This window comes from Ranitomeya imitator, chromosome 4, assembly GCF_032444005.1.
Source record: "Ranitomeya imitator isolate aRanImi1 chromosome 4, aRanImi1.pri, whole genome shotgun sequence".
Taxonomy (NCBI): Eukaryota; Metazoa; Chordata; class Amphibia; order Anura; family Dendrobatidae; genus Ranitomeya; species Ranitomeya imitator.
Window position 1 is genome coordinate 118,053,520 of NC_091285.1, and position 16,248 is coordinate 118,069,767.

General features: G+C 45.7%; 1 protein-coding gene across 4 annotated transcripts in view; it reads right to left on the bottom strand.

The window, feature by feature from the left end:
• The window catches only part of TENM2 (teneurin transmembrane protein 2), a 3,136,407-nt gene that overhangs the window by 1,513,833 nt on the left and 1,606,326 nt on the right, over window positions 1–16,248 (bottom strand). The window lies entirely within an intron of this gene.

Genomic DNA, 16,248 nt, shown 5'->3' on the forward strand with positions numbered 1-16,248 from the left:
GTGTATGCTGCTCCAAGGTGTTCTCCAGGTTGCCTTTCCTGAGCTTCAATCTTCAGGCTCTTGTTAAATAGTTTTTTAATCGAACAACTGCAGTGGGGCTACTAGTTTGGTTGGGGCCTACTAACGGTGTCTGCCGCTCCAAGGTGTTCTCCAGGTTGCCTTTCCTGAGCTTCAATCTTCAGGCTCTTGTTAAATAGTTTTTTAATGGAACAACTGCAGTGGGGCTACTAGTTGGGTTGGGGCATACTACCAGTGTCTGCCGCTCCAAGGTGTTCTCCAGGTTGCCTTTCCTGAGCTTCAATCTTCAGGCTCTTGTTAAATAGTTGTTAAATGGAACAACTGCATTTGGCCTACTAGTTGGGTTGGGGCCTACTAACGGTGTATGCCGCTCCAAGGTGTTCTCCAGGTTGCCTTTCCTGAGCTTCAATCGTCAGGCTCTTGTTAAATAGTTTTTTAATCGAACAACTGCAATGGGGCTACTAGTTTGGTTGGGGCCTACTAACGGTGTATGCTGCTCCAAGGTGTTCTCCAGGTTGCCTTTCCTGAGCTTCAATCTTCAGGCTCTTGTTAAATAGTTTTTTAATCGAACAATTGCAGTGGGGCTACTAGTTGGGTTGGGGCCTACTACCAGTGTATGCCACTCCAAGGTGTTCTCCTGGTTGCCTTTCCTGAGCTTAAATCTTCAGTCTCTTGTTAAATAGTTTTTTAATGGAACAACTGCAGTATGGCTACTAGTTTGGTTGGGGCCTACTACCAGTGTCTGCCGCTCCAAGGTGTTCTCCAGGTTGCCTTTCCGGAGCTTCAATCTTCAGGCTCTCGTTAAATAGTTGTTGAAACAATACTGCATTAGGCCTACAAGTTGGGTCTGGTTTCTACAAACGGTGTCTTCCGCTCCAAGGTGTTCTCCAGGTTGCCTTTCCCTAGCTTCTATCTTCAGGCTCTCGTTAAATTGTTTTTAATATAACACTGCATTTGGCCTACATGTTTTGTTGGCCCTACCAACGGTGTCTGCCACTCCTTGATGTTCTCCTAAACTGAACAAACCAGTGCCACCTGTTTACTACTGTTACCAATTTTGAACTGCATTTAGCCTACTTACTGATTTGGGCCTACTCACGGTGTCAGCCTCTCATTACAGTTGTACTCCACTGAACAAAGCAATGCCCCCTGGTTAGTCCTGTTACCAATTTTGAACTGCATTTAGCCCACTTTATTCTTTGGGCCTATATCTTTGTTTCCTCCTCATCCTGCCCATTGCCCAGCAAGTGATAGATGATTCTGCTGGTACGCTGACCCAGAACGCTACATTCCCCGTGCACGCTACACAGCAAGAATGTGACCCTGCTGAAAGTCAGGTTCCCCTTCCCGCATACCATAACACCTTACAAGCGGACAAAGAGGAAGGTGCAGATGACAGTGCAGGTTCCTTCATCAGGTGGGGGGGGAATACTCGTTGGCGACATCACTTTCACAGGGCCCCTCATAGTACGCAAAAAGTGTCGCTGCCGGTGGGAGGCGCCCCCGCCGTGCAAACACATCGCCGTACTTTGAGGGGCCCTGTGCCAGTGCCAATGCCAATGAGTGGGCCCCCCCCTCTTTGCTCAGGATCACAGCACTTGCAACGTTTAAATTCTTACCTCTCCCTGCTCCACTGCCCTGAGGTGGTCCAGATTACCTGGGCCCACTAAATACTTGAACCAGCCCTACCCCCCACAACTTTAGCCAAATGACACCCAATTTCCAATGCCTAACTATTATTATAAGGTAAATTAAGATTGACAAGCTTCATTAACAAGAATGGATGTTTTTGCCATTAAAATGGACACTGTAGGTGTTTTCCTGGCCTCCACTCACTGCCGGCTATGCTTCCCCATTGACTTGCATTGGGTTTCATGTTTCGGTCGATCCCCGACTTTTCGCGATAATCGGCCGATTCCACTCGACTTGACTTTTCAGATAGTCGGGTTTCTCGACCCTAAAAAACTAAAAGTCGCTCAACCCTATTTGCGTATAATTGTTTATTCAGATGAAAAAGGCACCTTCAGGTATCTTGATATTGTACCCAAGGACGAGCCAGACTTGAGCAAGTCCACAATTCTTTTCCTGATATCATGGCTGATCTCTTTAGACTTTTTCATGATGATACACAAAGAAGCAGTGTGTTTCAGATGTGCATTAACCCCTTAAGCCCCAAGGGCCCATTTGCACATTAATGACTGGGCCAATTTTTACAATTCTGACCACTGTCCCTTTATGAGGTTATTACTCTGGAATGCTTCAGCGTATCCTGATGATTCTGGCATTGGTTTCTCGAGACATATTGCACTTCATGATAGTGGTAACATTTATTTGATATTACCTGCGTTTATTTGTGAAAAAAACGGAAATTTGGTGAAAATTTAGAAAATTTCACAATTTTCCAACTTTGAATTTTTATGCCCTTAAATCACAGAAATATGTCACACAAAATACTTAATAAGTAACATTTCCCACATGTCTACTTTACATCAGCACAATTTTGGAACCAACATTGTTTTTGTTAGGGAGTTTTAAGGTTTAAAATTTGACCAGCAATTTCACATTTTTACAGCACTATTTTTTTTAGGGACCACATCACATTTGAAGTCATTTTGAGGGGTCTATATGATAGAAAATAATGGTGTGACACCATTCTAAAAACTGCACCCCTCAAGGTGCTCAAAACCGCATTCAAGAAGTTTATTAACCCTTCAGGTGTTTCACAGGAATTTTTTTTTTACACATCTAAATATATATTTTTTTAACTTTATAACACTGTCCCAGGGGGGGACATCACACTATAGGGCCAGATCGCTGATCTGACACTTTGCAAAGCATTGTGTCAGATCAGCGATCTGACAAGCAAGGCTGCAGGCTTACCAGCGCCTGCTCTGAGCAGGCGCTTGTAAGCGACCTCCCTGCAGGACCCGGAAGTAGTCCCGAGGCCATTTTGGATCCAGGTCCTGCAGGGAGGAGACAAGGTACAAGGTGAACACATTGCCTTGTACCAAGGGTCTCAGGGAAGCACGCAGGGAGCCGCCTCCCTGCGCGATGCTTCCCTATGCCCCCGGAACGCTGCGATCATGTTTGATCGCAGTGTTTCGGGGGTTAATGTGCCAGGAGCAGTCCGTGACTGCTTCTGGCACATAGTGCTTGATGTCAGCTGTGATAGTCAGTTGACACCCGGCCGCGATTGGCCACACTCCCCCCGTGAGCGCGGCCGATTGCACATGATGTACTATCATCCCAAGTCACCTCGATGGGATAGTACGTCATATGGGATTAAGGTGTTAACATACATCCACAGGTGTGTCTCTAATTAATTTAAATGTTACCAAAAAAACCTATATGGGCAGTCCAGAATTGTTTAAAGGATACGATGGCTAGCACTCAACTTAAAGATTAGAATGATGGTGCAAGTGAAAGGGGCCAGTGGTCTCATAAACAATAGTTCAAAAAAATGACTGACCATGTACGAGTTGAAAATTATGCTTCAAGAGAGAATTTATTAATAGTGATTGCTGAAGCGACAGGCAAAATGAAGTTTCGGTCAGTTAATAGCCTTGATCTCATAGTCACCCATTTAATGAAGCATCATAGCTCAAAGATGGTTATTATCCCTGTGGTGTAGTATTTCATACAATATGATATGGTGTATCAGGGATCTTTTCACAGGTGCTGACAAAAGAAGGTTCCACACAGTAGGTTCTGGTGTGGAGCTGTCGCTATCCGTTGGTGGAACAGTGGTAGAAGCTCACACTTCCGTGCTAAGTTACACCACACTTAGACATGGAAGTGTCAGCTTCTACTACTGTGCCGCCAATGGATAGCGACAGCTCCACACCAGAACCTACTGTGTGGAAACTTCTTTTGTCAGCACCTGTGAAAAGATCCCTGATACACAATGTCATATTGTATGAAATACTACACCAAAGGGATAATAACCATCTTTGAGCTAAAATGCTTCATTAAATGGGCGACTATGAGATCAAGGCTATTAACTGACCGAAACTTCATTTTGCCTGTCGCTTCAGCAATCACTATTAATAAATTCTCACTTGAGCCATAATTTTCAGCTCGTACGTGTGCAGTGATTTTTTTGAACCAAAATTGTTTAAAGGCATAGCAATCTTAGTGTATGTAAACTTTGACTTTATAGTAAGTAAGAACAATGCCTTAAGGGTATGTGTGCACGTTGAGCATTTGCTTGCAGAAATGTCTGCAGGGTTTCTGCATCTCTTGGCAGCAGAAGCACTATGGCAAAAAGGCAAATTTTGCCGTACTTTTGCTGCAGGTTTATATGCATTTTTGCGTGTGTTTTTGTACAGCATGTAGTGAAGCGGGATTGGTTCAGTGTGACAGTGACCACAGGAATAGTTCACAGGAAATGTAGGTTTAATGTCCAAAGACTAACAAACAAAAGAAACGGTATCTTCCGAATCGCAGCCAGAAAACAAAACAGTTCATAAATGCATTTGGTTGCCGAGGGCGGCCAAACCACCATAATATGCTGCAGGGTGCCAGGAGTTTGTTTTGCTGGGCTCTGTGTTCCCTCACACAGAGCTTTTGCAGAGCTGTCTGCTCTACACCAATTAGACTCCACACTGACACACCCAAACCCTATCAGCAGGGTTTTTCTAAACTGGAATCTGTGGCCATGAGCCACTTGTAAGATCCAGCCTCGAGGAAACAGACCGGCACCACTACCTTCCTGCAGTGTGTCTCAAAAATAAACGCCCATAACGGGTTTTCCTGAAAACCGCCATGGCCAAATAGCTTGACCTGGTCCATGCTTACATTTATTTTGCCTTGTGACTCACAGGCGTCCTACTGTGACCATAAGGCACTTCCGTGGGTCTAACACGCTTCTCAGCGCATCCTGGGGAACACATAGCGACCCTCGCAAACAACACCGGTCATTGCCTCACAAGCAATAAAGGCTTTTTTGAGCTAAATAAAGATATTTAATAAAAAAGTTTTGTGATATAATTTCTTGGTTCAACCCAAACTTTTTCATTCTAATGCAGCGTGGCATCAGGGTAAGGGGATCAGGCCTTGTTGTCAGCACCTGTCATTGACACCAAGCTCTAGGTTTAGTAATGAAAAGGTGTCAGCCGGACACCCTCATTACTAAGATGGTACGTAAGCACAAACACACTAAGGCCAGTCTCACACGTCAGTGTCTCCGGTACGTGAGGTGACAGTTTCCTCATGTACCAGAGACACTGACACACGTAGACACATAAAAATCAATGCATCTTCTCAGATGTCATTGATTTTTTGTGGACCGTGTCTCCGTGTGCCAAACACGGAGACATGTCAGTGTTCGTGTGAGCGCACGGATTACTCGGACCCATTAAAGTAAAACACGTACCGCACGTTGTCCGTGTGCAGTCCGTGTGCCATGCAGGAGACAGCGCTACATTAAGCGCTGTCCCCCTGTTGTGAATTCTGTGGTCACAAGTGGTACTTCGGCTGATTCTCTCTGTGAGCTTCCGTTTGTGGAGGAAAGTGGTACTGCGGCTTCTGAGTTTCCTTCCTCAGGTGTATATGGGGAAGTAGTTAGGTGCTACCCTATTTGACTCCACCTAGTGCTTTGATCCTGGCTTCCAGTCAATGTTCTAGTGTTGGACCTGTTTCCTCCTGGAGTGTTCCTGTGGCCTGCTTATCTGCATAGCTAAGTTCCTCTTTGCTATTTGTTTGCTGTTTTTTCTATTCCAGCTTGTCAATTTGTTTTTTTCTGCTAGCTGGAAGCTCTGGGATGCAGAGGGTGTACCTCCGTGCCGTTAGTTCGGTACGGAGGGTCTTTTTGCCCCCTTTGCGTGGATTTTGTAGGGTTTTGTGTTGACTGCAAAGTTGCCTTTTCTATCCTCGCTCTGTTCAGGAAGTTGGGCCTCACTTTGCTAAATCTATTTCATCTCTACGTTTGTCTTTTGATCTTAACTCACAGTCATTATATGTGGGGGCTGCCTTTTCCTTTGGGGGATTTCTCTGAGGCAATGTAGGCTTATTTTCCATCTTCAGGCTAGCTAGTTTCTCAGGCCGTGCCGAGTTGCATAGGCAGCGTTAGGCGCAATCCATGGCTGCCTCTAGTTGTGTTGGAGAGGATTAGGGATTGCGGTCAACAGAGTTCCCACGTCTCAGAGCTCGTTCTTATTTTTTGGGTTATTGCCAGGTCACTGTATGTGCACTGACCCCTTTGTCCATTGCGGTACTGAATTACATTTCATAACATCCCCCCCACTGGTGCTGAAGCCGCGATTCATATGTTCCTTGCAGCAGCGTTTGCTGCAGGGAACATATGAATATTAGTGTTTAAAATGCAGATCCAGGTATGAATCGCAGCTTCAGCACCAGATGCTGGTACGTGTGGTATCCAGCACCGTGCGTGTGGTACCCAGTGGGCACACGGGCGGCACACGTGTGCCGCACGTGTGCCACACTGATGTACCACAGAAACGTAGGGCACACGGACACGGATAATTCCGGTACCGATTTTTTCCGGTACCGGAATTATCTGGACGTGCGGGACTGCCCTAAAACAAACACAGAAAAATACACACACACACATTGTCACCAGCCTACGTAGGAGATTTAACAGAATTTACCTACATAGGCTGTAACCAAACACCAAATCTTAATTTCAAAAAAATGAAAAAAAAGTTTTGTGGGCTCCCACATAATTTTAATAACCAGCAGAGGGAAAGCTGAGGGTTAATATTCTGAGAAGGAGCCAATAGCCATAAAGTTTCCCAGGCTGTTTGCTATACTAGCGCCAGGGTCTGTTTGTTATACTAGCGCCAGGGTCTGGCTAGTAATAACGGACAAAAAGCAATCTTTGCAGTACATCCAGCAGCTGGAGGGTAGGTTGGCGGCTCTCGAGCGCACAACCTCAGCTGTGGATGTAACCGCAGTTGCTGTTCAGGCTGCTAGCGTGGCAGCAGCAACCTTGTCCACTGCCACCCCTGTTCTGACTCTATCTCGACTCCCGCTGCCAGAAAAATTTTCTGGTGATAGTAAGTCTTGTAAGGGTTTCATGAGTCAGTGCTCTATTTATCTCGAGCTTATGGGTGCATGTTTCCCCACAGAGCAGGCTAAGGTGGGATTTATTGTGTCTCTCCAGTTGGACAGGGCGTTGGAGTCGGCTATGCCGCTGTGGGAGTGTGGCGATCATGTAGTGCAGAATGCTCCGTTGTTTCTGAGCACTCTGAAACAGGTCTTTTTAGGACCTCGTGTCACCCATGATACGGTGCTCCAACTGTTGGCATTAACTCAGGGCTCGTCCTTGGTCAGCCATTTTGCCGTCCACTTTCGCACACTAGCATCTGAGCTGGAGTGGTCGGATACAGCCCTTATTCTGATATTTTGGAGGGGGCTGGCTGTTATGATAGGCAATTCAGTAACACAATGTATATAGCGATCAGAGCACATACAGTGATCTGACAATAACCCAAAATAATAGAACGAGCTCTGAGACGTGGGAACTCTGTAGACCGCAATTCCTGATCCTCTCCAAACAAAACTAGAGGCAGCCCTGAATTGCGCCTAACGCTACCTATGCAATTCATAACAGCCTGAGAAACTAACTAGCCTGAAGATAGAAAAATAAGCCTACCTTGCCTCAGAGAAATTCCCCAAAGGAAAAGGCAGCCCCCCACATATAATGACTGTGAGTAAGATGAAAAGACAAACGTAGGGATGAAATAGATTCAGCAAAGTGAGGCCCGATATTCTAGACAGAACGAGAATAGAAAAGATAACTTTGCGGTCTACACAAAACCCTAAAGAAAACCACGCAAAGGGGGCAAACAGACCCTCCATACAGAACTAACGGCACGGAGGTACACCCTTTGCGTCCCAGAGCTTCCAGCAAAACAAATAGACAAGCTGGACAGAAAAATAGCAACAAATAGCAAGAAGCACTTAGCTATGCAGAGCAGCAGGCCACAGGAATGATCCAGAGAAACACAAGTCCAACACTGAAACATTGACAGGAAGCATGGATCAAAGCATTAGGTGGAGTTAAGTAGAGAAGCAGCTAACGAGCTCACCAGATCACCTGAGGGAGGAAACTCAGAAGCTGCAGTACCACTTTCCTCCACAAACGGAAGCTCCCAGAGAGAATCAGCCGAAGTACCACTTGTGACCACAGGAGTGAACTCTGCCACAGAATTCACAACAGTACCCCCCCCCCTTGAGGAGGGGTCACCGAACCCTCACCAGAGCCCCCAGGCCGACCAGGATGAGCCACATGAAAGGCACGAACAAGATCGGGAGCATGGACATCAGAGGCAAAAACCCAGGAATTATCTTCCTGAGCATAACCCTTCCATTTAACCAGATACTGGAGTTTCCGTCTTGAAACACGAGAATCCAAAATCTTCTCCACAATATACTCCAATTCCCCCTCCACCAAAACCGGGGCAGGAGGCTCAACAGATGGAACCATAGGTGCCACGTATCTCCGCAACAATGACCTATGGAATACGTTATGTATGGAAAAAGAATCTGGGAGGGTCAGACGAAAAGACACAGGATTAAGAACTTCAGAAATCCTATACGGACCAATAAAACGAGGTTTAAACTTAGGAGAGGAAACCTTCATAGGAATATGACGAGAAGATAACCAAACCAGATCCCCAACACGAAGTCGGGGACCCACACGGCGTCTGCGATTAGCGAAAAGTTGAGCCTTCTCCTGGGACAAGGTCAAATTGTCCACTACCTGAGTCCAAATCTGCTGCAACCTTTCCACCACAGTATCCACACCAGGACAGTCCGAAGACTCAACCTGTCCTGAAGAGAAACGAGGATGGAACCCAGAATTGCAGAAAAACGGCAAAACCAAGGTAGCCGAGCTGGCCCGATTATTAAGGGTGAACTCAGCCAAAGGCAAAAAGGACACCCAGTCATCCTGATCAGCAGAAACAAAGCATCTCAGATATGTTTCCAAGGTCTGATTGGTTCGTTCGGTCTGGCCATTAGTCTGAGGATGGAAAGCCGAGGAAAAAGACAAGTCAATGCCCATCCTACCACAAAAGGCTCGCCAAAACCTCGAAACAAACTGGGAACCTCTGTCAGAAACAATATTCTCTGGAATGCCATGCAAACGAACCACATGCTGGAAGAACAAAGGCACCAAATCAGAGGAGGAAGGCAATTTAGACAAGGGTACCAGATGGACCATCTTAGAAAAGCGATCACAGACCACCCAAATGACTGACATCTTTTGAGAAACGGGAAGGTCAGAAATAAAATCCATAGAGATATGTGTCCAAGGCCTCTTCGGGACCGGCAAGGGCAAAAGCAACCCACTGGCACGAGAACAGCAGGGCTTAGCCCGAGCACAAATCCCACAGGACTGCACAAAAGTACGCACATCCCGCGACAGAGACGGCCACCAAAAGGATCTAGCCACTAACTCTCTGGTACCAAAGATTCCAGGATGACCAGCCAACACCGAACAATGAAGTTCAGAGATAACTCTATTCGTCCACCTATCAGGGACAAACAGTTTCTATGCTGGGCAACGATCAGGTTTATTAGCCTGAAATTTTTGCAGCACCCACCGCAAATCAGGGGAGATGGCAGACACAATTACTCCTTCCTTGAAGATACCCGCCGGCTCAGATAAACCCGGAGAGTCGGGCACAAAACTCCTAGACAGAGCATCCGCCTTCACATTTTTAGAGCCCGGAAGGTACGAAATCACAAAGTCAAAACGGGCAAAAAACAACGACCAACGAGCTTGTCTAGGATTCAAGCGCTTGGCAGACTCGAGATAAATCAAGTTCTTATGATCAGTCAATACCACCACGCGATGCTTAGCTCCTTCAAGCCAATGACGCCACTCCTCGAATGCCCACTTCATGGCCAGCAACTCTCGGTTGCCCACATTATAATTTCGCTCAGCAGGCGAAAACTTCCTGGAAAAGAAAGCGCATGGTTTCATCACTGAGCAACCAGAACCTCTCTGTGACAAAACAGCCCCTGCTCCAATCTCAGAAGCATCCACCTCGACCTGGAACGGAAGAGAAACATCTGGTTGACACAACACAGGGGCAGAAGAAAAACGACGCTTTAACTCTTGAAAAGCTTCCACAGCAGCAGAAGACCAATTGACCAAATCAGCACCCTTCTTAGTCAAATCGGTCAATGGTTTGGCAACACTAGAAAAATTGCAGATGAAGCGACGATAAAAATTAGCAAAGCCCAGGAACTTTTGCAGACTTTTCAGAGATGTCGGCTGAGTCCAATCATGGATGGCTTGGACCTTAACCGGATCCATCTCGATAGTAGAAGGGGAAAAGATGAACCCCAAAAATGAAACCTTCTGCACACCAAAGAGACACTTTGATCCCTTCACAAACAAAGAATTAACACGCAGGACCTGAAAAACCGTTCTGACCTGCTTCACATGAGACTCCCAATCATCCGAGAAGATCAAAATGTCATCCAAGTACACAATCAGGAATTTATCCAGGTACTCACGGAAGATGTCATGCATAAAGGATTGAAACACTGATGGAGCATTGACAAGTCCGAACGGCATCACTAGATACTCAAAATGACCCTCGGGCGTATTAAATGCAGTTTTCCATTCATCGCCTTGCCTGATTCTCACCAGATTATACGCACCACGAAGATCTATCTTAGTGAACCAACTAGCCCCCTTAATCCGAGCAAACAAATCAGATAACAATGGCAAGGGGTACTGAAATTTAACAGTGATCTTATTAAGAAGGCGGTAATCTATACACGGACTCAGCGAACCATCCTTCTTGGCTACAAAAAAGAACCCTGCTCCTAATGGCGACGATGACGGGTGAATATGCCCCTTCTCCAGGGATTCCTTCACATAACTGCGCATAGCGGTGTGCTCAGGCACGGATAAATTAAACAGTCGACCTTTTGGGAATTTACTACCAGGAATCAAATTGATAGCACAATCACAATCCCTATGCGGAGGTAGGGCATCGGACTTGGGCTCATCAAATACATCCCGGTAATCAGACAAGAACTCTGGAACCTTAGAAGGGGTGGATGACGAAATTGACAGAAATGGAACATCACCATGTACCCCCTGACAACCCCAGCTGGACACCAACATGGAATTCCAATCCAATACTGGATTATGGGCTTGTAGCCATGGCAACCCCAACACGACCACATCATGCAGATTATGCAACACCAGAAAGCGAATAACCTCCTGATGTGCAGGAGCCATGCACATGGTTAGCTGGGTCCAGTATTGAGGCTTATTCTTGGCCAAAGGTGTAGCATCAATTCCTCTCAATGGAATAGGACACTGCAAGGGCTCCAAGAAAAACCCACAACGTTTAGCATAATCCAAGTCCATCAAATTCAGGGCAGCTCCTGAATCCACAAACGCCATGACAGAATACGACGACAAGGAGCATATCAAGGTAACGGACAGAAGAAATTTTGACTGTACAGTACCAATGGCGGCAGACCTAGCGAACAACTTAGTGCGCTTAGGACAATCAGAGATAGCATGAGTGGAATCACCACAGTAGAAACACAGCCCATTCAGACGTCTGTGTTCTTGCCGTTCAACTCTGGTCATAGTCCTATCGCACTGCATAGGCTCAGGTTTAATCTCAGGTAATACCGCCAAATGGTGCACAGATTTACGCTCACGCAAGCGTCGACCGATCTGAATGGCCAAAGACATAGACTCATTCAAACCAGCGGGCATAGGAAATCCCACCATGACATCCTTAATGGTTTCAGAGAGACCCTTTCTGAAAATGGCTGCAAGCGCAGATTCATTCCATTGAGTGAGCACGGACCATTTTCTAAATTTCTGGCAATATAGCTCTATCTCATCCTGAGCCTGACAAAGAGCCAGCAAATTTTTTTCTGCCTGATCTACTGAATTAGGCTCATCGTACAGCAATCCAAGCGCCAGGAAAAACGCATCGATATTACTTAATGCAGGATCTCCTGACGCAAGAGAAAATGCCCAGTCCTGAGGGTCGCCACGCAAAAAAGAAATGACGATCGTAACCTGTTGCGCTGGGTACCCAGAGGAGCGAGGTTTCAAAGCCAGAAACAGTTTACAATTATTCTTGAAACTCAGAAATTTAGTTCTATCTCCAAAAAACAAATCTGGAATAGGAATTCTCGGTTCTAACAAAGAATTCTGAACCACAAAATTTTGAATATCTTGAACTCTTGCCGTGAGCTGATCTACACATGAAGACAGACCTTTAATGTCCATTGTAACACCTGTGTCCTGAAGCACCCAAATGTCTAGTGGAAAAAAAAGACAAATCACAGTGCAAAGGAAAAAAAATGGTCTCAGAACTTCTTTTTTCCCTCTATTGAGAATCATTAGTATTTTTGGCTTCCTGTACTGTTATGATAGGCAATTCAGTAACACAATGTATATAGCGATCAGAGCACATACAGTGATCTGACAATAACCCAAAATAATAGAACGAGCTCTGAGACGTGGGAACTCTGTAGACCGCAATTCCTGATCCTCTCCAAACACAACTAGAGGCAGCCGTGGATTGCGCCTAACGCTACCTATGCAACTCGGCACAGCCTGAGAAACTAACTAGCCTGAAGATAGAAAAATAAGCCTACCTTGCCTCAGAGAAATTCCCCAAAGGAAAAGGCAGCCCCCCACATATAATGACTGTGAGTAAGATGAAAAGACAAACGTAGGGATGAAATAGATTCAGCAAAGTGAGGCCCGATATTCTAGACAGAATGAGGATAGAAAAGATAACTTTGCGGTCTACACAAAACCCTAAAGAAAACCACGCAAAGGGGGCAAACAGACTCTCCGTACCGAACTAACGGCACGGAGGTACACCCTTTGCGTCCCAGAGCTTCCAGCAAAACAAATAGACAAGCTGGACAGAAAAAATAGCAACAAATAGCAAGAAGCACTTAGCTATGCAGAGCAGCAGGCCACAGGAATGATCCAGAGAAACACAAGTCCAACACTGAAACATTGACAGGAAGCATGGATCAAAGCATTAGGTGGAGTTAAGTAGAGAAGCAGCTAACGAGCTCACCAGATCACCTGAGGGAGGAAACTCAGAAGCTGCAGTACCACTTTCCTCCACAAACGGAAGCTCCCAGAGAGAATCAGCCGAAGTACCATTTGTGACCACAGGAGTGAACTCTGCCACAGAATTCACAACAGCTGGCTGACCACGTGAAGGATGCTCTGGCCACTAGGGAGATTCCAGCCACACTGGAAGAGTTAATAGCAGTGTCCACTCGTATTGACTTCCGTTTTCACGAGCGGAGGTTAGAGCGAGCCCAGTGTAGGCAGAGGTTTCGGCTGGCTCCCACCTTCACCAAACCTTTGGAATCTCCAGTCCAGGTCCCTGAGTCCCATGAGCCTTTGGTAGTGTCACAAGCGGGATCTAAGTCCCCAGACCACTCTTGCACTCCAGGTTTGTCATGTTTGCCATCAGTCAGGACATCTTGCCATCAGATGTCCCCAGCAGTTGAGGAAACGTCAGCGTCTATTGGTAGTAGGTGGAGGTACAATAGACACGGCGACGTTTGTCTCCAAATTGTCCTATACGGGGACAATTACTATAGGCTCATTTTCCCACTCGGTAGAGCTCTGCGTGGATTCTGGGGCAGAGGGCAATTTTATGTCATCTGCCTTCGCCCAATGTCACGCAATTCCCCTGGTAATGTTAGCTCAACCAGTGACCGCACGAGTGGTAAATGGGTCGACACTGCCCTCACAGATAACACACCAGACCATCCCTTTCACTCTGTCCATGTCGCCATCTCATCAGGAGATTATATCTCTGCTTGTCATTCCTGAGGGAATTGACGAGGTCCTGTTGGGGATGCCTTGGCTATGGTACCACTCTCCTCATATTGAGTGGTTCACAGGCAGAATTTTGGGATGGGGTGAATCTTGTGGGGGTAGATGTCAGAGGGAATGTGTTCAGGTTGCTACTACTGAGGTACCCGCAGATCTATCCTCTCTCCCCAAGCAATATTGGCCCTATGCAGACGTGTTCTCCAAAAGAGCTGCGGAGACCCTTCCGCCTCACCGCCCCTATGACTGTCCTATTGACCTCTTGCCTGGTGCTGAGCCTCCCGGGGGTCGAATCTATCCGTTATCTCTCCCGAAGATGGAGGCAATGTCACAGTACATCAAGGAAAATTTGGCAAGAGGATTCATTAGGAAGTCAGTGTCTCCTGCAGGGGCTGGGTTCTTCTTCGTGCAGAAGAAGAATGGGGAACTACGCCCATGCATAGATTACAGGGGTCTTAACTGTTATGATCTGGTGGTTTAGGAACAACATGAGACAAGCTCTGAAGGAGGTGGTATCTGTACTGACCGCAAATCCTGAACCTAGCAGTGCAACTAAAAATAGCCGTGGGGGGTACCTGACGCTCCCTAGACCCCTCGGCACAGCCTAAGATCTAACTTCCCCTAAAGATGGAAACAGGAAACCTATCTTGCCTCAGAGAAAATCCCCAACGGAAAGATAGCCCCCCACAAAAATTGACGGTGAGAGGAGGGGAAAATGACATACGCAGAAATGAAATCAGATTTTAGCATAGGAGGCCAGTCTAGCTTGATAGATAATGTCTTCAAAAGGAGATTTGTAGTTAAAATTCTGCGCTGCCGCTAAGATGAATTTCAGGAGAGTAAAGTTGATTCACAGTGGTTTTATTCAACGCGTTTCAGGGGTCTCATGCCCCCTTCATCAGGAAATACCACACAGAACATACAGGCATCACAGGTATAAATAGTTTTGCTAGGTTACAAAAAAAAGGGCACCAACAGGTCAGATGACTCAGTGTCAAAGTTCAATGATGACACACAATTAACAATTCAAACGATTAGGGAGGTATATACAATGAAAAAAATAATGCAATGACTTCTTTTATATTTCTAGACAATATTTCCAAATTTGAAGCATTTAAGCAAAAAAAAAAAAAACGATCTCTACTTAAATGGACAAGAACCTGTAAGAAAAGGAATTACTCCAGTTCAGAAACAAATGCCTTACAGATGAACTACCGTGTGGAATCAACAAGCTGCTTATTCTTATCGAAAATCCACTGGAATCTTTACATTGAATATGGAATAAAATCATGTTTTATTATTTTACATTAAAAAATATAACTATATATATATAAAGATTAATTTGTGGTAGTTTGTGGTGATCTAAAATTCCGAAAATTATAATTAGTGAGTTTAAAATTGTGTCACGTACATAAAAGTAAAAATTTAAGCAGCGGTAACCAGCGCTCGAAGTGAGCACAGAAACAAAGTGAAAGTAACACTTCACCGTCCAGGGATCAATGATAGATATCATATGTAACAATTTCCTGATGAAGGGGGCATGAGACCCCTGAAACGTGTTGAATAAAACCACTGTGAATCAACTTTACTCTCCTGAAATTCATCTTAGCGGCAGCGCAGAATTTTAACTACAAATCTCCTTTTGAAGACATTATTTTCTCTGGTCGGTGAAGACCTGTGGATCTGCAGCAGCCGCTATCTATATGCTCTAATCTCATCCTAACCAGGTGAGCATATTTTGGTATATATTCTCCTCTGTGTAACGTGGATAAGACCCTATTGCGCTCTTTGTCTCCCCATTCTTTTACAATAGCTTGATAGATAGAACAGGAAAGAATACTGTGCGGTCAGTATAAAAACTACAAAACAATCCACACAGAGTTTACAAAATCTCCACACTTGACTAAAGGTGTGGAGGGTAAATCTGCTTCCCAGAGCTTCCAGCTAACAGAAAAAATCCATACTGACAAGCTGGACAAATATAGAATGCACAGAACAATAAGTCCACAACATGTGGACTGAAATGAGCAAAGCCAGAACTTATCTTTAAAGAACTGGTCAGGAAACCAGGAGAATCCAAGCAGAGATGTGAATCCAGCCAGGAAACATTGACAAGTGGCAAAGGCTGAAGAAAGAGCCAGACTTAAATAGCGGACGATAAGTGGAGGCAGCTGATGACAGCTAACTCCAAGGAGCAGCCATACCACTAGAAACCACAAGAGGGAGCCCAAGAGCAGAACTCACAAAAGTGCCACTTACAACCACCGGAGGGAGCCCATAGCGGAATTCACAACAGTACCCCCCCCTTGAGAAGGGGTCACCGAACCCTCACCAGAGCCCCCAGGCCGATCAGGACGAGCCAAGTGAAAAGGACAAACCAAATCGGTAGCATGGACATCGGAGGC